Raw genomic sequence first — 27,779 nt, 5'->3', positions numbered from 1 at the left:
GCTCTCTCACTTTCTCTCTGTCAAGTAAATAAATAACATCTTTTTTTTAAGTTGCTTATTAAAATATGTTCAGGATGTTTTGAAGCTGTTTCTACATCTTTCTCTCTCACTCCCCTCCTGAAGCGACTGGTCTGTTCAGTTCAGTTCACTCCAAGGGAGAGCCCTCGAACTGGCTGCACGTTTATTCGTTGAGTGATTACAACCTGCCAGGGGCTCTTCTAACAGTTGCTGACGCGTGTCAGCTCAGGTAATTCTCCATCCAACCCTGGAGGTTAGGTCCTGTTATCATCCCCATTTTGCAAATCGGAAAAGCAGGGGTCCGAAAAGTGTTGCTTACCTGAAAGCTCACAGAGGGCGGCCTGCGTCCTCACTTTTGAGCTTTGAACTGCTCTAGAGCACCTTGCTCTGCCCGTTCTCTAGCGGTGTCCCTCCCACGGGGCAGGCCATCTGCTGGGCCAAGGGAACGTGTCCACGCACAGCCTGGCCTCCCTCCACCTGCTTCTAGACAAAGCCCAGAGAACCCGGGACCCCAGACAGTCCTGCCCAAATGAGTCCAAACTCACTTCTGGGGCCTGAGGGGCACTCACCCTCATGGCCGTCCACGCCAAGGCAGATGGCCTCGCTGACAGGGTGAGCACCCTAGCTCTGAGGAGTGATGGAGGGATGGCCGTCTGTGGGGGCTTCGGATGAATTTGGGATGCGCGGGCTGAGGGGAGGCATGGTACCCAGGGTGGGAAGAGGAGAGGGGCAGGCTAGAGGTCAGAGGACTGGCTCTCCCTGTGTGGCCGTGTTCCAGCCTAGAATTCCAAGGAGCAAAAAAATTTTGAATTCCAACCTGGCCTTTCAGATTGTCATAAAGGTATATTTGTCAGGAGTGGAGGACAGAGCAGGTCTTATTGGCCCGTTTGCTAGTTATTCCCTGCTGACTCCTGTCCCAGCCTCTCGAATGTTCGGCTTGCACCCAGATATACACAGAATGCAATTGGACTCTACCCCCGGGGATCACCTCGAATACCATGTCTTCCAGGAATTCCTTCCTGAGGGCATGAACCAGAACGACTCTGCCTCTCCCCTTCCCTTGTGCCAGGCTTTCCCCCAGCCTGCCCGGCCACACTACCGAAGCTCCCCTTCTCTTCCCCACAACACTGTGAACAAAGAACTGAAAGTCGCCCCCTGCCAGCCCCTCGGAGCCCAGCACAGTGTCTCCCCATGTGCCTGCCTAGAGATGTTCGCTGAGTGAAAGATGTGGAAAGGAAAGGCAATGCCCTTGGGGGAGAAAGGAACGAATGTGCAGCAATCAGGAAAGTCCTTGGCATAAAGACAGGTGAACGGACAAGAGTTTCCTCTCTCCACCCCCCCCCCCCCGCCAATTTTTAATGGGAAATGGCCACTGTCAGAGAGCCGCGGGAGGAACTCGAACTCACAGCCACCCTGGTCTCCTCCCTCCCGCTCTCCACCCCAAGCTTGGATGACTTTGAAGCCAGCCTCAAACACAGCTTTTCCAACTGTAAGGATTTCGGCCTGCAAAGCAAGAATTTGGTGGCATGACGCCCGGCTGAGCAAACAGGGGAGCAGAATTCATCCTGGCGACGGCAGAGGCTGCGGGCCCAGGGCTCAGGCAAACCGGTGGCCTGTGTGAGTCGGGAGACAGCCTCTTCCTCCACTCACTGCAAACCCCGGACTCGGTGATTTTAGACACCTCTGTGCACATCCATGCTGACTTGTCTTAATTCTGTCACAGCCTTCTCTCTCCCCTGGAGCTGTCTGGGAATTCTGGTTCATTGTTGCTGGCAGTTTTTTACTTCCTTTGTGCTTAACTTGTTGAAATACGAAAGGGGTTGGACAGTGTCAGACAATATGGCCCCCGTCACGCCACATTTTACATTGAAATCATCTTTAAGGGCTTTGCTCCTTGACACAGATGGTCTCCATATCCTAGGAGATGGTCTTTTGGCACGAAAATGAAAAAGCTGTGCCCCCTGTGAATCGAGAAACTTGGCGAGTTGATTTGGGCTTAAGTCAAAGGAACACTTCATTGTCCCAGGGCCTCTTCGTTTCTCCTCCTGTCGGAGCGGTTTGACTCCTCTATTAAACGCGCGGCCCACTTTGCTCTCGTCTCTCCCACCTCGGCGCCGGGCCCCCAGCTGGCACGGAAGCTCCTCCCCTTCTCTAAGGCACGCCCCCCGGGACCAGCCCGAGGCCACGCCCCGATCCCCAGGGCCCTCTTCAGAACCCGTGTGCGTCTGAGGCCCGCGTGTGGCTGGTGGCTTGGCCGCCCCCCCCCCCCCCGCCCCAGCCTGCTGCCCAGGGCTCTAGCTCCGCGGTGGCCACCTCTTGGGAGCCTCGCTTTCTTCTGTAGTGAGCTTTTGGGCTTCTTTAGTAATTAATACCTCTCTTAACAGGGAGAGGAGTAAGCAAATCTCTAATCACCCATTTCGTTTTCGGCTCCTGACTTGCCTCGTACTTCACCAACTCTGTGGCTTAGGCAGCGCATCGTTGTTCTTATTCCCTTTCCCTCTATTTAGGTCCCACTGACTCTGTGCTTTCCAGCTCTTTCTCACGGATTTTCCACCCACTGGGCCAAACTGACATCAGACACTTCATTCTCCTGGAAAACATTCCTTTTCCACCTCACTGATGTATTCCATACTTCTTCCTAGGATAGATCCCACTGGAATGTGTCCGGGGACTTGGGAATGAGATCTATACCGGCTAGTCCCTCCTCACTACTGAGCTCCAGGAGGACAGGGATGGCATCTGAGCCGCAAATATTTGTTCCAAAGGAAATAGGATAAATGAATGAGTGAACATCCTGGAATCAATTTATCTAGGCATTTCTTCTATTCTTCTACAATTTGACCTCTTATCACTCTCTTTTAGGTTTATCTTGTTTATTATTACAAATCAAACCAATTGTGCCTTGGGAAGTTTCCCCCTTTTCCACAATTCCATATACTTCAAGCCAGACACTTCTTGCTTCTGTTTGTTTTTCAGCTATTATGTTTGTCTAGATATTGCTTCTCAAATCCACAGTTTTAGGGGATCAAGGGATTCTTGTTTTCACAGGGATTTTTTTCCCCCATCTGACTTTTATAGTATAACCAATGGGATGAGTCGTGCTACAACGTAAAACATTCTTTATAATATAAATGAACCATTCAATACTGTTTTTTTCATAGTCTCCATAACCCTCTAAGTTCTATTACTTGGTGCCGGGAAATGTCTAATTGTGTGCAGGTATGCCAGTGCATCTATGTGTGAGTTGCATTTTAAGAATTACGAAAAATACAAATTCAGGGAGTTATATGGACCTGAGAATAAATGATGTTTGAATTTCTCTCTTGCTCCCTTTCTTGTTTTAAGATATTAAGTTGAACTTTCCAAGTTTAAGAGATTCCAAGAGGAGCAATTCTGGTGATCTCAGAAGCATCCATTTCAAAGGTTTCTTCTCCCCAGTAGAGACTAAATGCGAGTGGTTGGAATCCGGCTACTGCGTTTTATGTTCAAATGTGGTCAGACTTGGACTAAAATCCTAGCCGTGCTAATCATTAGTCGTGTGACATTGAGAAACATGCCTTACCTTTCTAAGCCTCGACTTCTTCAGCTATGAAACGGGATCAGCAAACGTGTTTATGTTCTATGTACTGATACAGAGAAGTGTCAAAGATTAGCATATAGAATAAAGATCCCCCTTAAATGAATTAAAAGAAAACTAACAACCCAAAGGAAAAATGGGCAAAGTAGATGATGGATGGAGCAGCAGTTCACAGAAGACCAAAGCCGGATGGTGAATAGATAGAAGACCCAACGCTACCCCAAATGAAGACCACAAGAGATACATGGCTGCCCATGATCCAGCTGGCAAAACTATTAGAGTCTGGCCATGTAAAACAGGGCCGGGAGATAGAGAAATCGATCTTGTCATATATTACAAATGGACTTGAAATGTGCAGATTGGGGCACCTGGGTGGCTCAGATGGTTAAGCGTCTGCCTTGGGCTCAGGTCATGATCCTCGGGTCCTGGGATCGAGCCCCGCATCGGGCTCCCTGCTAGGCAGGGAGCCTGCTTCTCCCTCTGCCTCTGCCTCTCTCTCTCTCTCTCTCTTTCTGACTCTCATGAATAAATAAATAAAACATTTAAAAAAAAAGAAATGTGCAGATTGTTTTGGCTATATCGCGTTACAGATGTTCATACCACGTGAGCCAGCAAGGCTACTTCTTAATACCTATAAGAAGACGTGTACAGGGTTGTCCACTGCAACATTGTACTAGCAAAGAACTGAAGACATAAGAGCACAGAACTGGAGAGAAAATGTCCAGCAACAGGAGGATGGCTGAATAATGGTAGTATATTTACACAAAACAATACTATCTAGCAGTGGATCTGGACAAACTAAAGCTACACATCACAACACGGATGCATCTCAAAAACCCAATTTTGACCAAAAACCCACCTGCAGTAGAAAGCACCTGGTACGAAGGCATCTCCCTAAGGTTTAAAAACATGGAAAACAACACTATATCAATACTATATATTACTTAGGTCTATGTTGTGCAGACAGAAAGCCTGCAGTAAAATTATAAAGACGTGCATGGGAATGATACACACCAAATTCTAGAAAACAGTTACCTCTCGAGTGGGAGGAAGGGAGAGAAATGTGATCGTGGAGGAGCACACAGGAGGCTTCAACGACCTCTCTCCTGTTTTATTTCTTGAGCTGGGTGATGAGTACAGTTGTGAATTATCTTCTTGTCTCTACGTCTGAATAAGTTCTGAAATTCCTCCCTCACAGTATTGTTGTAAGGCTTAAATGAGGGAATGGATTGAAAATATTCAGCACAGTGTTTGGCAAGTTTAGATAGCAAGTGCTCTATCAATGTCAGTTTGCTGCCACCCTAACCCCCCCCACTCCCCCACCCCACCCCCCCACCACGGCCTTTAAATTGCAGGTGTAAGTCTTGATAAATATCCTTTGGTGGTGACATAAGACTCCAAACACTTCAGCCTGCTTTATACAGTCTCGCCTTCCCCTGCTGCTTCCCTCCTCTGTATTCTGAGGACGTTCATCCCCTCGAACTGTAGAAACTAAGTTTTTTTATGACTGACACCAACTTTACTTTCCGGCCTTACTTGGAGATTGAAAGTCACAATCTCCTCTTAAAGGGTCCCAACTGTACACGGCCCAGTCCTCCCGATACTGTTTGTGAAATGTCTTGGTTACCCATTGCTGTGTAACAAACCACCTCAAAACTTAGTGGCTTACAAAAACACCCACTTGAGTTGCTTATGACTTTTCCATTTGGACTGGACTCATCTGGGTGGTTTTTCTGTGCTCTTGACAGTGGTTTCTGGTGGGGCCGCATTCTGTTGGGGCAACTAGGGGCCTGGCTCAGCTCCCATGCCACCATGGCTGAGACTTTCTTGCTCTCCTTGTAGTCTGAGAGCTTCTCCCTCTCCACATGTTTTCTGCAGCAGGTAGTTGGACATCTCCCATGGTGGCTCAAAGTTTCCAAGAGCGCAAAACCAAAAGCAGCCAGACCCTAAAACCCAGAACTAGCACAGGGTCATTTCTGCTGCACTTTATTGGTTAACTCAAGTCCCAGCCCCAGCCCTGATGCGAAGACAGAGAGAGAGAGAGAGACAGATGTGAATCATCCGCCCAGCCTGGTGTCTCAAGAGAACAGAGCTGGGCGCTCTGGTCTAGCCCCTGGATCACAGAGGATGACTAACCGCAGGCAGCACTGAGCAGAGACTTCAACCATCAGAACACGTCCTTCCCTTCACCCCAGGCTCATTGATACACTTCCCTTGATTTAGAAACTCTCTTTCAATGTCACACTCTTATATATCGCATGATTACTGGGTGCTAGGCACTATGCTGTCCCCTGGGAACTCCAGAATGAATTGCGGTGGTTCGCATCCTTGAGGAGTTCATAGTGCAGCCAACAAAGAAGTGGGGTTAGAGCCTATCTTCCCAGCTGACATGAGGTGACCTCACAAACCAAATCAAAAGCTGGGAGACATTCCGGCTAGATGACGGCCACAATAGCCACTTGACCGAACAGGCTGAGCCCTCGGTCACAAGAGGGCATCTGATTAGTCTAACAAGGCATCATTTTTGTAAGGGCACGAGGCTCTTACCAGTGTGTGGCTTCATTGTTCACATCAACGTCATTTTAGACTATGCAACCGTAAGCTAGCTACCTTTGCCCTAAAGGACCTAGTACCGTCTGCCTTGTTCATAATAGGTGCCAAACAAACATCGGTTTTTAGGTTGAATTGGATTCCTCAGTGATTTCTGTTAAGATCTAAGAAATGTTATTTTACTACATGTGATACTTTAGAACAGCACCATAAAAAATACCTAGTAAACCTCCAAAGACACAGATACACAGCCGTTTATACATATATGTATATAAAATAGCTGTCGGTCCTAGATGATTTTAGTTTGCTTTTAGCCAACTGCATTTTTTATAAAGTTCCCAGACACTTCCGGCAGCAAATAGGCACCACTTGTACTCCACAGCTAATCACTTTTAATTCTTCCAGCAGTCATTTTGATAATATCAGACATAATGAAATCACTTCTCAGTAACGTGGGTCTAATTCCGCCTATGCAAAATAGTCCATTTTCATTCAGGTTTGGAATCCCTGCCAGAGCTCTTGAGGCTGCTCTTTCTATAGGGTCATTACGGAAGGAAGTTTATTTTTATGATAATAAATTCTTACACAAATCGATCTCGCACAATAACACAGAGCCCCAGCTAGTTTTTCCCTACAGTTGTCAAGAGGTGCTGTCACGCTCCGTATGACCCGAGTGAACAAGAAGCTGGCAGTTTCTGAACTACACCAAGTGTACTGATGCAGGTGACGAAGGTGACTACTGGGTCCCTGAGAATCTGTCACTGCCACAAGGATTTGGGTTAAAAGCAATCTTAGTAAATCAGATACGAAGAGGAGCGCCGGGCTGGCTCAGTCGGTAGGGCGTGTGACTCTTGGTTGTGAGTTTGAGCCCCAACTTGAGTTGGGTGTAGCGATTGCTTAAAAATTAAAATCTTTTTTTTCTTTTTTAAATCAGATATGAAGAGACTGAGGGCAGAATTGTTATTATCTCTAATGTAAATAAAGATTGGAGCACAGCTCTTTTTTTAAGGCACGATTTTTCTTGTGGCTTGTCTGGCATCATTAAGGCCCTTTGTGTGGTTTTAATCCGCAGTTGGGATACTCAAGAGCGTTATGCTATTTTCACTCTTTAAAGCAACATGAGCTTGGTTAATGGAAGACAGAAGGTGAATCCCCAAGGATCCGCAACTAAAAGCTTTACTCAAGGGAGAAATCAGTCTTCTATTTGGGTTGGAGAAAATCAGCAGAAGACAGGTGCTGAGTGGCGGGGAAATGGAAAGGGAGTTGAAGAAAGGAACACAGGGAGGGAATGAGTCAAAGCCATAGCTATGGTCTTGACCCTTCTTCACTATGGGATCCTTTCTCTTGTCCGGGCTCTTCCTTGCACACACGGAAGCTGACAGCCTAAAACTGCAGGAAGGAGAGGGGTGGTGCTGTTAGTAGCTAAAGGAAAAAAATGTCCAGGCTCACCCCCGGATGAGCCAGGTACTCTGTCTTTTAGTATAAAACTTGGAAGCTAAGGACAGGCACAGTGTGAAAAATAGCTTTGTCCTACAGTATCTAAAGAGAGAGAAAAAAAAGACCAAATTACAATCTTAAACTTGCTGTGAAAGTGTGTTTTATTCATTCCATTTTCCTGTCTTGGTACATCTACATCCTTACAAATGGATTTGTGCTGTACCAGTCCCTATTCAGTTTAGAATCCTTGGACTGAATTCACAGGAAAAAAAAAAAAATCAACCCTAATTCTCTTGAATATTTTGTTGTTGTTGTTTGACTCAACCAGACCTGTGATTCATTAACTGCTTGTCATGTTTTGATATGTGGATCAGGAATTGATCAATAGCTGGCAAAATTTAATAAAAGGAGCTCATTTCTGGAGAAACGAGCTCGTTGCCATGTCAACTATCGATCTTCCCTGATGGAGGCTGGGCAGTCAGTCACAGAACGGGCCCTGTTAGGCAGGCCCTACTGTCTGTCCATGGGAAATCACTGGGTTGCCAACCTCAAATGAGTTCCTATAAATGACTTCAGGTTCATGGTGGAGAGGACTGGGGTACACATGTTGCAGGGAAGACTCTGCCTCATGATTGCATAAGACACATCGATTCCATCCGGCACCTGAGAATCTTGTCAGGTGGCTGTCTGGAATGCACCATCGTTGAAATAAAGCACCATGTTCTGCTTGTGTGGTGTTGAGCGTCTTATAGCCAGAGAGAGAGAGAGAGAGAGAATGAACAGCTTAATCTATTTCAGCTTCATGTTTATGAAGTGTAAATGCAAAAAAGTCTGTTTACTCTGTGTCATGATGTGCTCACTTCCTAGGTGTGAGGAAGTTTAATCGTGCCTTTCTCAAAGAGGGATCTGGGCCTGTCCTTCGTAATGTAAAGGCCAGGGGGAAAAGAGAGAAGAATAATCAAAGAATTCTTTGAACTTCCTGAAACTCTGAAAACTCCTTTAAAATTAAGAAGTTATCAGAATATTTGGAAATGTCACAGATTCTACTTTGAGAAATTCCATTTGCTTTTATAGGAGTGAAGACAAATTTAAACACAGCGATTGTGTTTTATGATATCGCTACCAAGTGAATAAAGTTCCTTTGATATTTGTTCAACAAATACTTGAGTGCCCACAACGTAGAAGGCAAAGCTCACAAATGGAAGACTGCTCCATGCTGACCATGGTTCTGGAATCATACTATCCTATGTACGGAGATGAGGGGTGCAGTTGTCCTGTTCAAGCTTTGTCCAGAAGCTTCAAGCCTCATGGGCCCGATGTTTCCCTCCCCAGTCACCTAAACTCAGGAACCAGTTCATGATGGTGAGACAGGCCCTCACTCTAAACAGAACCAATGCTCACATATACGGTTAATTGTTTTTTGGCAAGAGTGACAAAACCATTTAATGGTCTTTTCAACAGATGGTGCTGGGCAAACTGGATACCCACATGCAAAAGAATGAAACGGAAGCCTTACCTTATAATATATGCCAAAATTAATTCAAAAGATCAAAGACCTAAAGGTAAGACCTAAAACTATAAAACACTGAGAAGAAAACATTGGAGGAAAGCCTCACGAATCTGATCTGGCAACAACTTCATGGATAGGATATCAAAAGCGCAGACAAAAAAAAAAAAAAAAAACCAACAACAACAATAGGGGTGCCTGGCTGGCTCAGTTGGTAGAGCACGCGACTCTTGATCTCAGGGTCATGGGTTCGGGCCCCCACGTTGAGTGTAGAGATTCCTGAAATAAATAAAACTTTAAAAATACATTAAAATTGTTTTAAAAAGAAAAGGATAGATAAATGAGATTTCACTGAAGTTAAGAACTTTTGTGCATTAAAGAACACTATCAAGGGTCGCCTGGGTGGCTCAGTCAGTGAAGCGTCTGCCTTCAGCTCAGGTCATGATCCCAGGGCCCTGGAATCGAGCCCCTCATCGGCCTCCCTGCTCAGCGGGGAGCCCGATTCTCCCTCTCACTCTCCCTCTGTGGCTCTCTCTCAAATAAATAAATAAAATCTTTTTTAAAAAGGATACTATCAAGAAAACAAAAAGATAACCTACTCAATGGGAGAAAATATTGGCAAATAATTTATCTGATAAGTCTCTAATAGCTGGAGTATATCAAGAACTCCTATAATTCAACAACAAAAAACAAAAATCCCAATTCAAAAATGGGCAAAGGACTGAATACAAGTATTTCCAAAGTAGATATACAGACGGCCAATAAGCACGTGAAAAAATGTGCAACATCACAATTCGTTACAGAAATGCAAATTAAAACCACAGTAAGATACCACTTCAAACGTACTACGAGGGCTATAATAACTAAACACACACACACACACACACACACACACACACACACACACACACAGGAAACAAGTGTTGGTGAGGATGTAAAGAAATTGAAACCCTCATAGGTTGCTGGTGGAAATGTTAAATGGTACAGCCACTGTGGAAAACAGTTTGGTGGTTTCTCAAAAGGCTGAACATGGAACTACCATAGAACCCAGCAATTCCACTCCAAAAGAACCGAAAGCAGGGACTCAAATAGATATTTGTACATAGCAGTATTATTCACAACAGCGCAAAGGTAGAAAAAAATGCAAGTGTCCATCAACAGATGAATGGATAAACAAAATGTGCTATATACATAACAATGGCCTAGTATCCAGCCATAAAAAGGAATGGAACTTGTTACGTTGCTACAACATGGATGAACCTTGAGACATTTTGCTAAGTAAAATAAGTGATACACAAAAAGACAAATATTATATGATTCCACATATATGAAGTCCCTAGAATAGTCAAATTCATAGAAACAGAAGGTCAAACAGTGGTTCCCGGGGCTGGAATGAGAGGAGAGAATGTGGGGTTATTTAATGAGGACAGAGTTTCAGTTTGGGAAGATGAAAAAGTTCTAGAGATGGATGGTGGTGATGGTTGCACAACAGTGTGAATATACTTAATAGCACTAAGTTGCATGTTTTAAAAATGGTTAAAATGGTAAGTATTAAGTTGTGCATATTTTACCACAATTAAAAAAAAAAAAACTTGAGAGATTTCCTGATTAAAAAAAAAAAAAACCCAGAACCAGAATCATCTGCTATCATTCCCTTTTCTAATTAATATCGTCAGCAAAGACATATTTCTCTACTTCTGTCCCGGCGTCCCATGTGTTCTAATTGTCTGCCGCTTTCTCTGTCCCCCCCACTGCTGTGAGCATCTTGAGGACAGAGGCTGGCTTTTCTTTATGACAGCAAGTTGGATGGGGATGTGGGCTTTGGATTCAGATAGGCCTTTGAGTCCAACTCCAAATCGGCAGTAACGAGCCAGGGGGCTTGAAACAAGTTCTTAAAGCTCTACTGTGACTGTGCTTTCTCACGTGCAACTCGGAGATTGTTCTAAATGAGCAGATCCCGGGGCGCCTGGGTGGCTCAGTCGGTGAAGCATCTGGTTTCGCCCAGGTCATGATCCCGGGGTCCTGGGATCGAGTCCCGCGTTGGGCTCCCTGCTTGGCGGGGAGCCTGCTTCTCCCTCTGCCTGCCGCTCGCCCTGCTTGTGCTCTCTCTGACAAATAAATACAATCTTTAAAAAATCATCTTAGTTATAATAGCATTAATTTTAATGATTAAAATGAAATGATTTTTAATGTGAAAAACTAATAACTTTAATAAGTATAGTGATTTATATTATACTTATTACACCTAACACCTAGCGCGGGCCTAGCATATAGAGCTGGATAGTGGCAGGTGAGTCCCAGGCGATGTGTTTCCACCACACTGTAGTTGCCAGTTATTCCTAGCTCGTCTCCCCCCTAGACTGGCAGTTCTTTGAGGGTGAAACTAGGTCTTACCTCAGTGTCTGGAGCATGTTGTATAGTGCTTGGTACATGGTTGAAAATCAGTACATTCCCCAGAGATCGTCTCCAGACCTGGGAGGTCTTGTGATTATTTTTAATGAGGAATAGCATTTCCTTGTTCATGCTTCCTAATTAGAATGTAGCAGTACAGAAAGTCGCATTGTATTTGCCTATTTACTTGTTTGCCTCCCTTGTCTAGACTGTGAGTGCCCAGAGACAAGGGACTGTCCTTCATTCATCTTTGTGTCCCAACATCAAGCAGGGCCTGACATATACTAGCAGGTGCTCAGCGTATGTGTAATGCATGAAAGAAGCGGACTGAAATTGGATCAGATGTTTGCATTTTCCCTTATTAAAGAATGCTTACACTGGGGAGGGCCAAGTCCTGGAAGAGCGCTTGGGATAGAGTAGGCACTCAGCGAATGCTCTTAAATGAATGAATGAATCTTATTCCCTCCCTATACAGATGGTCGATGTGAGGCTTGGGTTTTTCCTTTCCAGAGAAGGACACCATAGAACGTTTCCTACTCAACATCTTGTAAGCGTGTTTAAATGATCTCCTTCTCATCATGAACTTAGGCTTATACAAATAAATAGGAGTCTGTCCATGTTTTCAGGTGTTAGGAGGACATCAGAGATGATGATGGATTGAGGGGATACCCACAGGGAAAATAATAAAAGCCCCAAGAATTCTCCATCGGAAGGACATTAAAGGAGTAGACAAAGAGGAAGAGAAAGAAAAAACAAGGAATGTAGGAGAGAGAAAACTCCTAGATGTTTGCACCCTGCAATCTGGAGGGGAGAAATTAATAGAGCATCACTTTTCTTTAGAATGATGGTAGTCTTACCACCCTGCTCTCTGGCTCCCCTGCGGTCTCCTCCTGCTTGCAGGCCCTTAGAAAATATTTTCCAGCTTGCTGGCTAGTTCACATGCTCTCGCTGTTTGCAGTGTGGGGAGTCTAGGTGAAAAACAGTCCAGTGACTTCGGTCTCTTGTGCATACTTGTCTCTGCCTTCTGAGTTCTATATGGAGAGCTCCCCACTTCCTTTTAAAAAAGCACTACGAGGGGCACCCGGGTGGCTCAGTCAGTTAGGCGGCTGCCTTCGGCCCAGGTCATGATCCCGGGGTCCTAGGATCGAGCCCCCGCGTCAGGCTCCCTGCTCACCGGGAGTCTGCTTCTCCCTCTGCCTCTGCACGCCCCTCCTTGTGTGCTTTCTCTGTGCTTTCTCTCTCTCTCTCAAATAAATAAGAAATCTTTTAAAAATAGATAAAATATCACTATGAGATTGCGTGGAGTGGATGCCCTCCTTGGAACGCACTTGACCATTAGGAGCAGTGAGTCACTCCATCCCGGAATATGTGGATCCTCCCCATCACCAGCAAATCCCCCGAGATGTGGTGCAGCCAGGGAGCGGTTACAAGCAGCAGTATTGAGGGTCAGCCCAAACCTGCTGCCCCTGGTTACGCAGGGCTGTCAGCTGTGTCTGCAGGCAGCCCTGCGTGGCATCCATTCTCCATGGCGGATCTTGCAATCCGTCCACAGTCGGGTCAGGCCTCACAGGGACCCAGATTTTAGCTCCAGTGACAGGTTAAATCCTGCTAGAACAAACTGTGTGGGCTGGTGCCAAATTCCTTTGCTGTACAGGAACTCAGCTATAATAAATAATGCTTGAGATCCAGCCATCAGTGGGACTTCCTGCCATATGGAGTTTGTGTGTGTGTGTGTGTGTGTGTGTGTGATGATATTTTGTAACACCCGTTGACCTGCATCATTTGGGGCCCTACCGGGCTTCCTTTCCAAGCCTGAGTGTCTGAAGAGGGCTGGTTACTCAGGCGATGGCTTTGTAAGGGTCCTTTCATCCTTAGATACTTGGTAGCAAAGGTAGTGTTGAGATACACAAAAGTGAGACTTCCCCCATTTTCACAAAGAAGAGGCCTGTAAGTATCTCTGATTAGAAAAGGCAAACGAGGCGTCAGTTTGTCAAAAATATACCAACATAAGACAACAACGCTGAAACCTCTGGAGCTTTACAAAGAAATGATACAAATGGTGTATGCTGTCTCACGGCACAGTCTCATCTTATCGGTAGACAAGTCTTTCGGATTCCTTTTGCATCTGTTGTTTGAAAATCCCTCCTCATTCGGGTGTACCCTATCCACACAGCCCTGCGGGACTCTTGCGCCCATTACCACTTTGCTCAGAATTCCCATATTCTAGGAGATCTTGTCTTTGCTATATGCCATTTAGCACCTCAACGTCATCTATTGTCCCAATGAGAAGAGCTCTTAGATCCAACCTAGAGTGCCAGACACACGCTGGGCTGCGTTCTGAGGATACAGGGAGGGGGACCCAGGTTTTATCCTTCCGTGCGGTGCTCATGGGCGAATGAGGAGGAGAACCCAGGACTTGTGATCTGTTGTGATTCGTGGTGCAGAGAGGGGCACACCGTAGATACTTGAAACTACTCATTGCTTTATTTTCAGCACCGACTAGGTGCCAGGCGCCGTGCTGACACTTTCATCAGTATAATTCCTTTTTACAAATGGGAAAATGGAGGCCCCAGGGATTTAAATAAGGGCCAAGGTGACACAGTCAGTAAGCGGCAGGGCTGAGAAGGACCCTGCACTTCTTATCAACTTACAGCTTAACACCATTACCAACTAGTATTTCTCCTTCCGTGACTGGGGCAGGACATCCCAGATGGGAATGCGAAATGCTTTTTACCTAAGGAAATATGTGAGAAGTGGTGTGTAGGTGTGATTGGGGGCCAAGTAGAAAAGAGGCAGGGAATTAAATCACAGAGGGAAAAAAACCAAGTCAGAAACTACTGACCAATGGGAAAAAGGCCTCCTCCTCCTCCTCCTCCTCCTGCCAAACAGATTCTTTTGTTTATGAAGCTGATAGATCCGTTCCAGGTGTCAGTGATTGCAATTTGGGACTCTGGAAATTTAAAGAGGCCTGCCGCCTCTTCCAAGCTGGACGGCAGGGGGACTGTTCCCAGCCACGTACACTTCTCCAAAATTATATTCAAAGCAACTATCTGGGTATACAGCATGCAAAGCCATGCATGCTAAACTCCCATGGCCAAGGTCACATGATTCTACTTGGCACCAGGGCAAAGCCATGATATATTTAGAGCCTTTTGCCCTCACCACGTTGTTTCTTCTTCTCCTCAGCAAGTCCAAAGCGGAGGCAAGCCCAAGCGTGGATATATTCGTCCTGAATCCAGTGAGGCTGCCTATCAGAATACCCTACTGTTCGGTTGAATAGAAACATGAGCCAAACTACAGTCACCTCATGCCAAAACAGTTGAAAATTCTCTTTCGTTTCTCCACACACAGATTCAGACTTTTTGACACAAGGAAATGTAACAGCTATTAAAGCACAACTGAAAATATGCTGTGACTCAAGTGAAGATCACTTAAAGTTAGGGCGTCGTTGATTCCAAAATGAGCTATTTGAAGTGCGTAGTACAGAGATTAATAAGAACTTAAATTATTCTTAATTGTGACAATATTTCTTGGGGGTCGATATTTTCACTTAGGTGGAGGGACATTTGCGGGACCCTAGAGTTACTTAGCCTACCACTCATAAGCTAAAATGGATGTGCTCCTGCCAGAGATTTCAGTTGGCTGGGGTTCCCAACCTGGTCACTATCAGATGGCTCTAGAAGGTCTGGGAGACAGATGTACCCTCCCTCAGAAAGGATGGAGAGAAAAGATCCCACCTGATTTTTCACCGGTGAAGTTTCTGGGGGGGACTAACACCATTCCTTGCGGTCAGGCTAACCAGGGCCAAGAATAACCACAGGAGTTTAGAATAATCTCCCCCAGGCATAAAATGCTGTCTGGGATAGGTTCAGTTACGGTATATATAGACTCTTCACTATGGTTAACAGATTGAGCTGGAACCTGGGATCATCATGACCCCAGGACAGAAGTCAAGGGCATCCTCCCCAGGCCAGTGCAACCCGCTTCGATTTTCTCTGTTAGGCTGGTCTGAATTCTCGAAGTAATGGATCATGGCGATTTTGCACCTCTTTCCTAGGAAAAATCCTCTGCTCAGAAATAATCCAAAAAGCCTAGAAATGTCATGTCCCCTCTCCCCCCAGCCCCATTCTAGCTCCACCCGACTATTCTCTCAATGCTGTCAGACTGAATCTTGACTTTGTGGACAGGACAGATCCTTAGGAAGGAGAGGGCCTGTAGGGGATCATCCAGTCCAACTGTCTCAGATTTACACCCGAGTTCAGTAGAAACCCAGATAGCTTAAGGGACTTGTCCAAGGTCCCTTGGCCAGTTTAGGGTACCTCACTCAGATGTCCAGTGTTGTTCCACTCTACCACCTTCTTTGTCTTAAGATCTCATTTCCAGGGGCACCTGGCTGGCTCAGTCAGTGGAGCATGCGACTCCTGATGTCAGGGTTGTGAGTTCGAGCCCCACTTTGGGCATAGAGATGACTTAAAATAAATAAATAAAATTTAAAACTAAAAAAAAAAAAAAATCACACTTCTAGGACTGCTACTGGCAGAGCTCAGACCCAGGACTGACTCTAGGCATCAGAAGTCGGTGTCATGCTTCTGGCTGCCTTGTTAGGGGTGGGAGTTGAGTTGAGCCGTTGAGAACTGAGCAACAATTAAGGAAGGGCAAAGGAATGGGGTTGGAGGAGCTCCACGCATTTTCCCGACCCCCCCACCATGCAAGTAGCTCAAGGCCAGCCCAGTGGGTCCTCTCTCCCCACCGTCTCCTTCCAGTTCCTCAGGTGGCATTTTGTGAGCCTCCCACACATCTGGGCTGCTACCGAACATCCTCTTCTCGCCACTTCACCTGAGAATGCATTGGAATGGAAATGAAGGGGAGGGCAGAGTCTTTGTGTTGGTCCAGTCCCCTTGGGGCAGGGTTTTTGGCTGCCCTGGGCAACGATAGGCCCCTGGAAAAGGGAATATTGCATCTCCAGGCAGCAATGGAATTCTCTTTGGGGATCTGAGGGGCAAAAAGCATTTGTTATCAGTTGGTATGAATGCAGGTGGGATAAAGTGCTGTGGTCAGATCTCTTGTTTGGAGGGGGTTTTAAAAGTAACTTTATACAGTCTTTCTCAAAGCCCCCACAAACAAGGTGAAGCACATTGACCCCTTCTGGCCAATTTGCCTGCTTTGACACATTACAAAGGAAGACACTCCATCGGGGATTATTTTATTTATGTTCGTTGCTATCACTGAGTGACCACTACTATGTGTCACTCACTCTATTTCATTTAATTTACCTGAAAACCCTAAAGATAGGCACCATTATTTATTCACTTACTTACTCGGTCCTCCACGCCCCTTCCGGAGACTTTGCTCCAGCGAGCAAAAAAGTGCATGCTTTTCCTACTTTAGCCTTTCCAGAGCGAAAAGGCTGGGCCCGTTCGGCCGCCCAGAGTGAAGGGCCCTTACGGCCAGGCTGGCTGCTGGCTGCGGGCTGCTTGGGCGCAGAGGCTCGGCCGGCCCGCGGTGGTGCTAGCATGCACACCGCAGTTCCCTCCCGGACGCTCTCCGCCCGCAAGTCTTCTGGAAGGTCCCGGACGCTCTCCGCGCGCAAGTCTTCTGGAAGGTCTACCAGGAACTGAGTGCAGGCCCTCCAGTTTGCACCTGACCCCGCATTTTGCAGACCCCAAACTGCGTGTGGCCCCAGGTGAGTTTGAAATAGCAAGCAGAGTAGCTGGGCACTCTGGGACGTAAGGCATCTTCCAAACAGCCTCAGTCACCTGGGGCAGCCTGACGGCCGGGTGCTCCCTGTAAACTCTCCCGTCGACTCTGCATGAGCTGGCCCCTCCTCAGCGGGCTCCCCGACCGTGCCCCCAGTCGTGCTCCAGACGAGATCGGGGGACTTCCGGCTGAGGTCCCTACAAGCTCGCCTCCCACCGCTTGGGCTACTGGCGTCCTGCCCAGCATCCCTGCAGGACAAGGACCCTCAGATCTTGCCTTAGCCCACCCCGCCCCAGGATCAGCTCATTTCAACAATGCATTGTACTTGACAGTATCAAAGACATTTTCTCCCCTGATTCTGACGTCCACCCAGAGGAAGGGGCAGGTGATTGTCATTGTTTCCAATTTAAAGATGAAGAAACAGAGAGGCGATGTGACTCCCCCAAGGACTCCAGACCTATACCTCATGCCAGGCAGTTGCTGATGTTAGACTCGGTGGCCAGTTGTGTCCCCCACCCAAAAAGCCTCTTCAATTTTGGCACCCCCCCCCCACCCCCGGCTTCCAGCCCGGGGAGGAAGAGAAGAGGTTAGGGACCAATAACACCAGTAAAAGAGGAGGCTTCATACTTGGGTCAAGTTTGGTGTGGCCTACTAGATTCTAAACAGTTGGAAGCAAGTCACTTCAGCCCCTTGCCTCAGTTTCCTTATATGTAAAATGGGGGTTAATAGCATCCACCTTGGAGGGGTGTGGAGGGGATTTCTTGAGACGATTTGCATTCAGAGCCTTGTATTTAATAGATGCTAAATAAATCAGGGCTTTCTTGCTTTCCTGGGACGCTCTGAACACTAGGTCTTGCAAAGTTATTAAGTCATTTTCTAAGTGACTGGCAAGTCCAGGGTGAGGTGGGGAAGCTGAGGGAGGAGTACACTTTGATCTGGCAGGAGGCAGATGTTCCCCGGGACCACTAGTGGGCACAGATGTAAGTCTAAAAGAATTCCAAACGCAAGGGGCCAGTCGGTGCTCTGGGCAAACAGGGCTGAGCCAGCGAACGGCTTTTTCGGGGGGGGGGGGGCGGACTTTGGCGGAGAGGAGCCAGATTGGGGGCAGTGGGAGGAGGGGCGGTGGCGCCCGGGGCCTCCGAGGACCGTCAAGGCCTCAAAGTGCAGAGCACCAAGTATTTGCCGCAGGCGAGCTTGATCATGATCCTCGACCCCGGAGAGAGCAAGGGACACGTTCTTCCCACCTGCCTCTTGCCGGGGCGGTTGCGGGGGTGGGGGTGGGGGTGGGGTGTTGGGGGGGTGGCCTAGTGCGCAGCGCCAAACACGGGAAAGTGAGACCGGCGGCCCCGGCAGCGGTGGAACGGCGGGGTAGTGGGGGGCATTAGGCGCCGGACCCGCCAGGCGGGGGCTCAGCGGACCGCTCGAATCTCCGCCTGTTGCCTCTCCCCCGCGTGCAGGGCAGAGGAGGTCCCACGGAGAAATGGTCACAGCGTGCGGCAAAGGAACTATCTGCGTTCGGTGTTCTCTACCTGCGCGGTCTAACAGCTTGTCAGCCCGCCCTGGAGAGAGAGAGTCGGGACCTGCCGCTCTTGGACCGCCCGGGGCTGAGGTCAGCCTTGGCTTCTTAGCAGGAGCTTGGGTCGCCTAATGTTTACGATCTCTAAACCTCTAAAGCCCCAGAGAGGGGGCACGGCACCCCTTTAGGTCGAAGTCCCGGGAAGGCCAGGAAGCCGGCGGGGTGAGCCCTTGCTGCTGCACAGCTACCTACATTCTCTGGCCCTCGGGATCCCCGGGCTCAGGGACTGGGGGCGGGGAGGGGACTGCACCGCCAGGCCCCCAGCAACCTCTGCTGCTGCAGTGGAACACTTCCCGCGTGGGCAGGGCTCGGGACAGGGGAGGTGACAGAAGATTCAACCATTGAGAGGACAGACGGCTCAAAGGAAGTTTTTAGACCTGGGTGGTGGGTGGGTAAGAGGAATAGGCAGGGGCCCATCCATTTGCGCAACAAACATATGGTCAGTGCCAGTCCAGGGCAAGAGACCAGGCATTGTGCCCGATGCACTAGAAGGAGCCTTCCTTTCACAATGGGGGAAACTGAGGCCTGGACAGGGGCCAGGATTGGCCCAACGTCAACTCGGAGGAGCCTAGCCCAGACCGGAAGCCAGCTCCTGATTCCGATTTGAATGATGTGTGACACTGTCCCTTCTCTCAGAGGTAGAGCCCACACACCCGGTCAGACCCACAGCTTCCCACCACTCTAAAGGTGAAGGGCTAGATCAAAAGGGCGGAGGCTACCCCGCTGGCCCCAGCAGCAGGAAATCTTCCGTCTGAGCTCCCGGGCCCCAGGCCCTGATGGCCTGCCGCTCCTCCGGGTCTGGCGGAAGACAACAGCGGGCTCCCGGGCGGCGGCGGCGGCGCAGGCGGGCTCTGCGAGCCGACCCGGGGAGAGCGCGGCCGCCGGAGGTAAAAGCTAACGAAGGCTATTCGAGCAGGGTCGTGGTTTCGCTCTGGGCTTCCTGGCTTGGCCCGGGGGCCCCCAGCAAGGACTGGTCGAGTCCCCAAGTCCTGGAGACGGCCCAGAAAGGACTTGCGCGGGGAAATCAGTCCGGGCCCCGGGTGGCGGGCAGCGACCGCTCGGCTCGGGTCAGACCCGGCGCTGGCTTGTCTTCGGGCTCTTCCGCCAAGGGTTCGGGATAGCCAGAAGCTTCCCCGAGCACTGCGGCGGCTTGCCCCCAGCGTGCGCGCCAGTGCTTATCTCCGGGTGGCGGCGGTGAGCTAGCCGACTGTTAGAGCCGTCGAGTTCACACTCAAATTGCTTTATGCCTGGAAACAGAAACCTAAGCGTTCACCCCGGATTCCTGGAGCCACGAAGCAATATGAAGGGAGGGTAATAACGTGTTAGCTGTAGGCAACAAGTAATTCCCCTGCATCAAAAGAACCCATTACTTACAGGGTTGTTGTTGTTGTTTTTATTTGTACATACATATATACCATGAATTCGCCGCGCTCCCCGTTGCACCCAGCATTTCAGAAATTTCCGTGTGACCTGCTGTTCAGAGACAGACACCGGCGTGGTCCGGGAGTCACAGCAAAATCCCAGCCCCTGTCAACTCGCTAAACCCAGGCAGGTGAAACCCCTCGCTGCCGCACCCCATGATGGACAGGCTTCTGTGGCCCCCGGCGTTTGCAATGGGGCCACTTTTCGTACTTGCAAACGTCTCCGAAGGCTGTGGCAAAACCCCACCCTTTGTCTTACAAAGCTCAGAAGGGGAGCACGACCTTGAGACAGGCTCCCAGGTAGGCTCCTCAGGTCTCCCCAGGTGCCCGTAGGGAGAAGGGAGCCCTTGGGAGCCACCGAGCACCAGGCAAAACTTGAGCGAGGATTCCAGCGGTTGCGGAGTCCCAGCCAACCCGTGGGCCCGGAACTGGAGGCCTGGCTGTAAGGGGGTTGAGGGATTCTTCTTCCTTCGTTTTAGGGTCAGCCTGAGGATCTGTCCGTCACAATTCCCAGAGGTCCCTGGGAAGGGAGGGCAGCGATTTCCCTTCCAACGAGAGAGAGCCTGGGGGGCGAGCAAAAATTTGGGGGAGCTGAGCATTCCCTTCCCCTCGCCCTCGGTTCCTGAATGGACCCAGGCCCTTGCCAGCAAATGATAAGTCCTTTGAGGACTGCTAGAGAAAGAAACTAGCAGGTGAGGGAAAGAGGGGCACGTGAGCTCTGGAGGGGGCAGCGCAGTGGTGGTCGTGTGGAAATTAAATATATGCACGGAGGGTGCGTGTGATCGGAGTCTAGAGGATGTATGTACTAGTTTGTAAGAGAGTGAGAGAGCGAGAGAGAGAGAAATAAGAGACAGGGACAGAATGGACGGATGGATCACAACGGACGACTATTTCAAAATGCAGTTTGGTCTATACTACAAACGCATAAATCTCACACAGCTTTCACTTATTCATCCCTTGAGACCTTAGCCAAACCGCACTGTCCTAGTTCAAGTTCGAAGTGAAACTGGAAACAAAAGCAGGCAACGATTCCGGCGCAGCCGGAAAGAAGGACCACAAAGCCTCCTCCCTCTTCTCCCCTCCCGGAGCCGGGAAGCCAATGTGAAGATCAAAAGCTTCCTCATCGCCCTGGCGGGGCGCGCCCCCAGCCCTGACAGAGGCTGACTCGACGCGGGGGGCAGGGGGAGGGGGCGCAAAGGGAGTCTGTGGGACTCTGGAGCTGGGAGGTTCCTGCCAACCTTCCCTTGCATCCAGGGAAGGCACGGGCGTGGGGCATTTCTCCCGTGGGTTCTCGGAGTGGTGTACGTATTTGTATTTGGCCTTTCAGGGCCACCGCACCTGCCCCACGGCTCCGTGGTTCATTAGGCCAGTAAGCGTCCGGACTGAACAATTGTGGGCTCGGCCAGCCCAGGGCCACCAATTCGGTCCTACCGGAGGGCGGCTCAGACTGGGCCTCTCTTTCGGGGCTGGGGTTCTGCGAACGCCGCCAGGGCCTACGTGGTTTCGTGGCCCCTCTGCGCGGGGACGGCCTTTCTCGGAAGACCGGGGAAGTCCTCCGGAGCCTCTGGGTATGATGCGGGCAAGGAAGGGAGAACAGAGAGGAGAAACCTGCCGCTTGCTAGGAACCAACGTGCTAGCCAGAGCCCGGGGCTGGCGAGACAGAGACCTCTTACGCGGGAGCGATCGGCCCTGACTCCTCCCCCCACCCCCACACTCCTGCGTCCCACTTGCTCCCGGGAGGAGGTGCAGCCCGAGGGGCCCACGACTCCCCGTGGTCCAGGCGCAGCGGCAGGCTGCGCTGGGGCTTGCTTTCCCAGGGCAGATGGGCCAGGAGGGCGACGACTGAGCCTCGCCGATCCAGGCCATTGGCGGCGAGGCGAACGCGCGGCCATGATTAGCCGGATCCCCAGCATTGACCCGAGTTGACGTCGGGATACCCCCGCGAAGTGACCGCCACGTGAGAAAGCCTGGGCCGCGCACAATGCGCCGGCGCCTGGTTAGGGCCGGGCGGATGCTCGGGGAGCCAGGCCTGCACTGTCCGCGGCCTCATCATTCATTTCCCTGGACGTGCTGGTAAAAATGCATCAAAACAGGCTGCGGAGCGCGGTATAAAAGCACAGCGGGATGAGCTGCTTTCCAAAAAGAATCTCGGTGATTGGACCGGGCTCGGCGTGATTGACAAGAGCTTAGTTTGGTAAAGGGAAGACACGCAAGCTTTCACAGCGGGATCCCTTTTCTAAAATATATCACACTAGCCTTTGAAAAGCGCCGCACACTATAAGGAAATAGCGTTTCACGGCTCGCTTTATGGTGCGATGACATTTCTTTAAAACACAGAGAAGATCAAAAAAGGGGAGAGAGAGAAATAAAATGTGTTGCAAACACAATGTTTTAATTAGTTTATTCTGCGCGTTGCTTTTATCTGACGTATACTTGCGGGCTCCCCTTTAATTAAACAGCCCCTCTCGAGTGGCGGCGGCGGGCAGGAAGGGAGGCGAGGCTCTGTGCCCCTTCGTTCCCTTTAGGAAAAACGGAAGGGTTGGCCGGCCCCAGAGCCGAGCTCGCAGGCCCCCTGTGCCCTTTGGGCCGCGGGCAGCAGGCTGGGGCTTCGGGGCTTCGCGAAGCCGCGGGACCCGAGCGCCCCACGGAGGCAGAGGGGAAGGAGGCGAAGACGGAGAGGAAGGGGAGGAGGTTTCTCCTCCAGGGAACCGAAGGGAACGGAGGCCGTCCTAGGAGCTTGGGCTCGGCGCCAACCTCCAATCCCCTCCCTTTCTTCGGTCTCCCCCCACTGCGCCCCGGCCTGCAGCCGACGTCCCTCCTCCCCCGGCCCTCTCGGGTCCCCAGGCTGGTGGGGGGGGGGGCGGGGAGCGACAGGCACCCGATGAGCTCTAGGGGCTCCGCTCACTCGCCGGCTTTGGGGCTTCGACTTCCGTCTACTTCGCCCTCCCCGGGTCCCAAAGTAGCGGATCCTCTGATTGCTGACCGACAGGAAGGGGAGACTTCGCCAGCATCTGCTCTCTGAAAGCGCGGGCGCCCCAGGCGCTGTCATAAGTGGCGCCTCCAGAAAGGCGAGGGAGAAGCTAATGGGTAGGATGTGCTGTGAGCCCAAGCAAGGCCTATTCTTACGCGCGCGCGCGCGCAGACACACACACACACACACACACACACACACACACACACACACACACACACACACACACACACACACATTCCGCGCTTACTTTGGGGGAAGCTCTGCAGCCTTCAGCTCCACCAATAACCACCCTCTCCCTCCCACACACGCCACCGGCCCGGCCTCAGCCTCAGCCCAGCCCTGGAGCCCGCGCGCCGACAGTCCATCCTTGCCTCCCGGGCCGGTAGGTAGTGACGCTAGGCTTGTTGTTCGAGGCCTTAACCTCATAGGGCATTGTTTGTTCATTCCGCTGGTGAGATCAGAAAACTCAAAATAGAAACCTGTGGAGTCCGGGGAGGGAAGGAGGGAGCTAAGAGGCGCACCCCAGAACCTAACCCGGTAAATTGGTGGACTAGTCATTAACACCTCTCTTCTCCCTTCCAAATGTGTTCCTTCTACTGAAACTGGAAATGGAAGTCAAGGCTTTCTGCCCGGGAGCCGGGATGGGGGTGAGGCCAGCCACCACATGGCTGGGATGCCTCCTTTCTCCAAGGAAAATTTCCTTCTGACATCTTTCCACTCAAGGACAGGAGACAGAAGGCAGGGGTGAGCTGCGGGAGACCTCTGTAGCCTGTTTATGCAAAGAGGTCCGCCGTGTTGCCTCTCTTTGGGGAAGGGAAAGACTCACTGCTTCTCCCACCAGATATTTTTAAGGATTGGAGTTTAAGAATTGGGATTTGTTTGAAATTTGTGGTCTTTAAAATCGAGGACTCCTTTTTAAATACTGTACACTCTCTCCATGTAACAGCATATGATGGGTTTGGATGGCACTTTTTAAAACAACTGCAAAGATCATTTGATAATCATCAAAATGATTCATTTAGTCTGTGGTTTCTATAAATAAGAAAGTTCAATATTACAGAGCATGTGCACGATATGCTTTCTCCATTGTACTATCCTCCAAAGGTTCTTTTTCTTTCATTACATTACTTGTTGGGGACCTACATTATAAAAACGATCAGCAAAGATTAAGGGATATGTTTGATGACAAAGTAGGGCCAAACCAGTTTCCAGAGCAGTTTGCCACCCAACTTTTTTGACCTTATACCCCAAATCATGATTTGGACCTACCAACCTGTAGAATGACAAGTAACTTGAGAAATGCAGCTCCTGTATGGAACTAAGCTATAAAGCACTATCCCAGAGCTAGTCGTGTGTGTGTGTGTGTGTGTGTGTGTGTGTGTGTGTGTGTGTACATGTGTGTATTTCGGGGAGTTGTGGAATTAAGAAATTAAGAATAATAATAAGCCTCCAATTGTTACCAAGTAATCTTTAAAATTAAAGAGGCCAGAATGTAAGTAATATTAAATGGAGTCCTTGGTCCTGAAGGCAAAAATTGCAGAAGAGGACAGAAGGAAAATATAATGGAAGAAGCCACTCCTGGAACTGGAAAAATAATGGACTCAGGCTGATTTCTTTTTTCCTCACAAAAAGATAAACTTCTATAAAAGTTCCATCTGGGTATTCATTTTAGCAAATAAAGAAGCTCTGCTAGTTACCCCCAACTTTCAAGTGATCAATGTGGTATTCATGAGTTTGTTCTAGAACTTCAAATCCTGCCATTTGTGTTCAGGGTGTTAAGCTGTTTTGCTGCTTCATGTTCAAGTCCTATACTGTTTACTCTTGTATCCGCCACAAGACCTAAGGCAGTGTCTTGCCCATAGCAGGCAAACTGTAAATATTTTCTGGATAGGGTGAAACCGTACTGGTCCTGTGAAAACAAAAGGTTTTTCTAAGAAAAAAAGAAAGGTTAAGTTTCAAATCATGCTTCGGCTTGAGCTGCAACCACTAGTCCCCATCTCTCTCTGCCTTCTATAACTTCGAGAAGATGTCCCTGGAGCCTGAGACAAACTGCATGTTCCCTGGACAGCGCTGTTCCTTATAATTATCTAGGACCTGAGAGGCATACGGTTCCCCTCATCAGTCCTGGGAAGTCCTTCTAGGGTGAGGGGTGGAGGGGGCAGCAAAGAAAGTCACCCCCTATCCCCTTCTCCTCTCTTTTGGAAGGAGGTCTGGACTGGGCTGGGTAAAATGGACAGAAATGGGATTAGAACAGCCTTTTTCTTCAAGTGGCTCCATCCCTCACTATCTTCCAGCGGAGATTTTGTTCTGTAGCAGCTAAAGTGTAGCTCTTCAGTTGAACTAAAACGCATAGGACCCGTCTTAGGAGCAAACCTTTTCTTGACCTTGATTTCTTCCACCTCAGACCAGGGCAGGGCAAGGGTTCATTTCTAGAAAGAAGAGAGTGAGGCTGGAGTTGGAGGTGAGGTTTTCCTTACCTGGCAGGCAAAGGGAACAGATAGCGATAGCAATCTGGAGCGGTGACCTCAAGTTTACCCTCAGAGCACACCAAGTTAGTGTTATCTTCGACCTGGGCAGTGACGCCAGGGCCAAGAATGTAAGCCTGGGATGGCTGCAGGGTGGGAGCAAAGAGGCTCCACACATTGACCTGCTCTAGTCAGGTTCCCTGACTAGAATCCCCTGGGGAGCTGCTTCTGGAGCAGAAGGCAGGCAACTCTTTCCTCTCCCAAATTTGAGGAGGTGGGAGAGTTGGAAAATAATACTATATATTGCAATTTAACTCTCTAACTCAGAACCACAAAAACAACAGATTAGGCCAGAGTTAGAGCTTTCAGGGGTGTGCACAAGGAAAATGGGTTCTCCTCCACACCTAGGGGGCGTACTGGAAACTGGGGAGGACAAGCAGGTGTGTACCCACCTCTCAGTGGTTAAGGGCTATATATAAACCACCAAGCAGGCTGGTTGGCTTCAGTGGGCAGTGGAGGCTCCCTGGGCTTCAGGAAACCAGGCCAGGAAGAAGGAGGAAAAGGTGAGAGATAAAATGAGTGAGCTTTTGGTAAAGTGAGAAAGGGATATTTAGGGGATGGGGGTAGAGGGGGCTTCTAGAGTGTTCTTGAGGCCACTGAGCGGAGGACAGTTTTGGCCCTTGGAACTAGTGCTGAGAGAGTAGCTAAAAAGGTGTTCTAGGCCACGTTTCCTCCCCTTCATTTAATAGGTAGATAGATGAGAAGAACGTCTATCCAGAAATACGTGATGGGTGGGGAAGCCGGAGAGGAGCAAAATGGGTGGCTGCTGATAAAACGTGCTTCACAAGGCCCCTTGGTCCTAAGGAAGATGTGACCTTTAGCCCTAGACAGCCGCAAGAGGGGCTTCTGCACCCCTGGTGTTGACTGCTGCATCTATGTTGAGGTCAGGGCTAGGCAGAGGGGCCGCCCTCAAGGGCCCACCCGGGGTGTTCTTGCTCAAATCAGGCTTTTCAATACTTGAAGGACTGCCTGTTAATTTGATAGAAAGGGGGAGCGAGGATAAGGTGCAGAGGTCTCGGGGGCCAGTTGGAGTGGAACCCAGACCCTGGGGGAAGTGAAGGGGCCCTGGGGAGCCCATAGGCCGAGAAAATTAGGTAAGGATCCATGGGGCCGTCCTGCTGGGCCTGCGATAGGTCAATGCACTGTACTTCTGCGGCCTACAGTGCATGGGGTTTCCAAGCCCCCAGTGCATGGGTCTCCAACAGCCCGGTGTACGGGGCCTCGTGGACGCTAGCGCAGAGGGAAGCACTCAGGGCAGGTGTTGTGAGGGATGTGCAAGGGCCCTCGTGAGGAAAACGCAAGGGCCCTCCTGAGGAAAGTGCACAGTCACTGTGGGAGAAATCGCAGAGGCCCTGTGAGGGAAGCTCACGTGTGTGTGTGAAAGAAATGCTTGGGGCTTCCCTCAAGGGGTTAAGGGCCTGCTCTGGAGGGGGTGGGGGTGGGGTGGGCGTGGGGGTGGGGGTGGGGTGGGCGTGGGGGTGGGGGTGGGGGTGGGGTGGGCGTGGGGGTGGGGGTGGGGTGGGCGTGGGGGTGGGGGTGGGGGGAGGCACGAGCCTGAGGGGAAGGGGTTGAGGGGTGTGGCTAATCCCTGAGTCTCTTTGCCCCCTCCCAACCTTCCAAGAGCTGAGGGTTTCTCAAGGCAGGGCCAGGAGAGGCTCACTTTATTTTTTTCAAAGATTTTATTTATTTGAGAGAGGGAGAGAGAGAGAGAGAGAGAGAGAGCGCGTGTGCGCGCGCAAGCGGGGGGAAGGGCAGAGGGAGAGGGAGAAGCAGACTCCCTGCTGAGCCGGGCTTGATCCCAGGACCCACTGAGCCACCCAGGCGCCCTGAGAGGCTCCCTTTAAATTTTATGTCGCCCACCACAATCTCACCAAGATGGCTCCTGGCTGGCCTTCTTGAAGAGAAGTGGCCCCTGGCACCCTCAGTGAGCTGGAACGGGAATGTCACCCAGAGCCTTTCTTGGGCTTGCCTTCCTTTCTTGGCCTTACTGGGGTCGCCTGATTCCTAAGCTGATTTTCCACAAATGGCACCTGAAAAACCCAAGGTGCAGGAAATGCCTCTTTCTCCACCGCCCAGGGCACGTGACATCTTGTAAGGCCACATCTC

The 27,779-nt window shown here is 49.9% G+C and overlaps 1 protein-coding gene across 4 annotated transcripts in view; it reads left to right on the top strand.

Annotated features, from left to right (window-relative positions):
• Window positions 1–27,779, top strand: part of ZIC3 (Zic family member 3) — an 84,746-nt gene that overhangs the window by 37,491 nt on the left and 19,476 nt on the right. Inside the window, exon 1 of one of the 4 annotated variants that reach the window (XM_027608319.1) lies at window positions 26,133–26,176. The exons of the other annotated variants lie outside the window; for them this stretch is intronic. The gene's annotated coding sequence lies outside the window, so the exon portion shown is untranslated. Of the gene's footprint in view, window positions 1–26,132; window positions 26,177–27,779 lie in introns of those variants that run through there. 4 annotated transcript variants of the gene reach the window in all.

The sequence above is a fragment of the Zalophus californianus genome, chromosome X (assembly GCF_009762305.2).
Source record: "Zalophus californianus isolate mZalCal1 chromosome X, mZalCal1.pri.v2, whole genome shotgun sequence".
Classification (NCBI taxonomy): Eukaryota; Metazoa; Chordata; class Mammalia; order Carnivora; family Otariidae; genus Zalophus; species Zalophus californianus.
The sequence above is the reverse complement of the archived record's forward strand: the minus strand, read 5'-3'. Positions and strand labels throughout refer to the sequence as shown.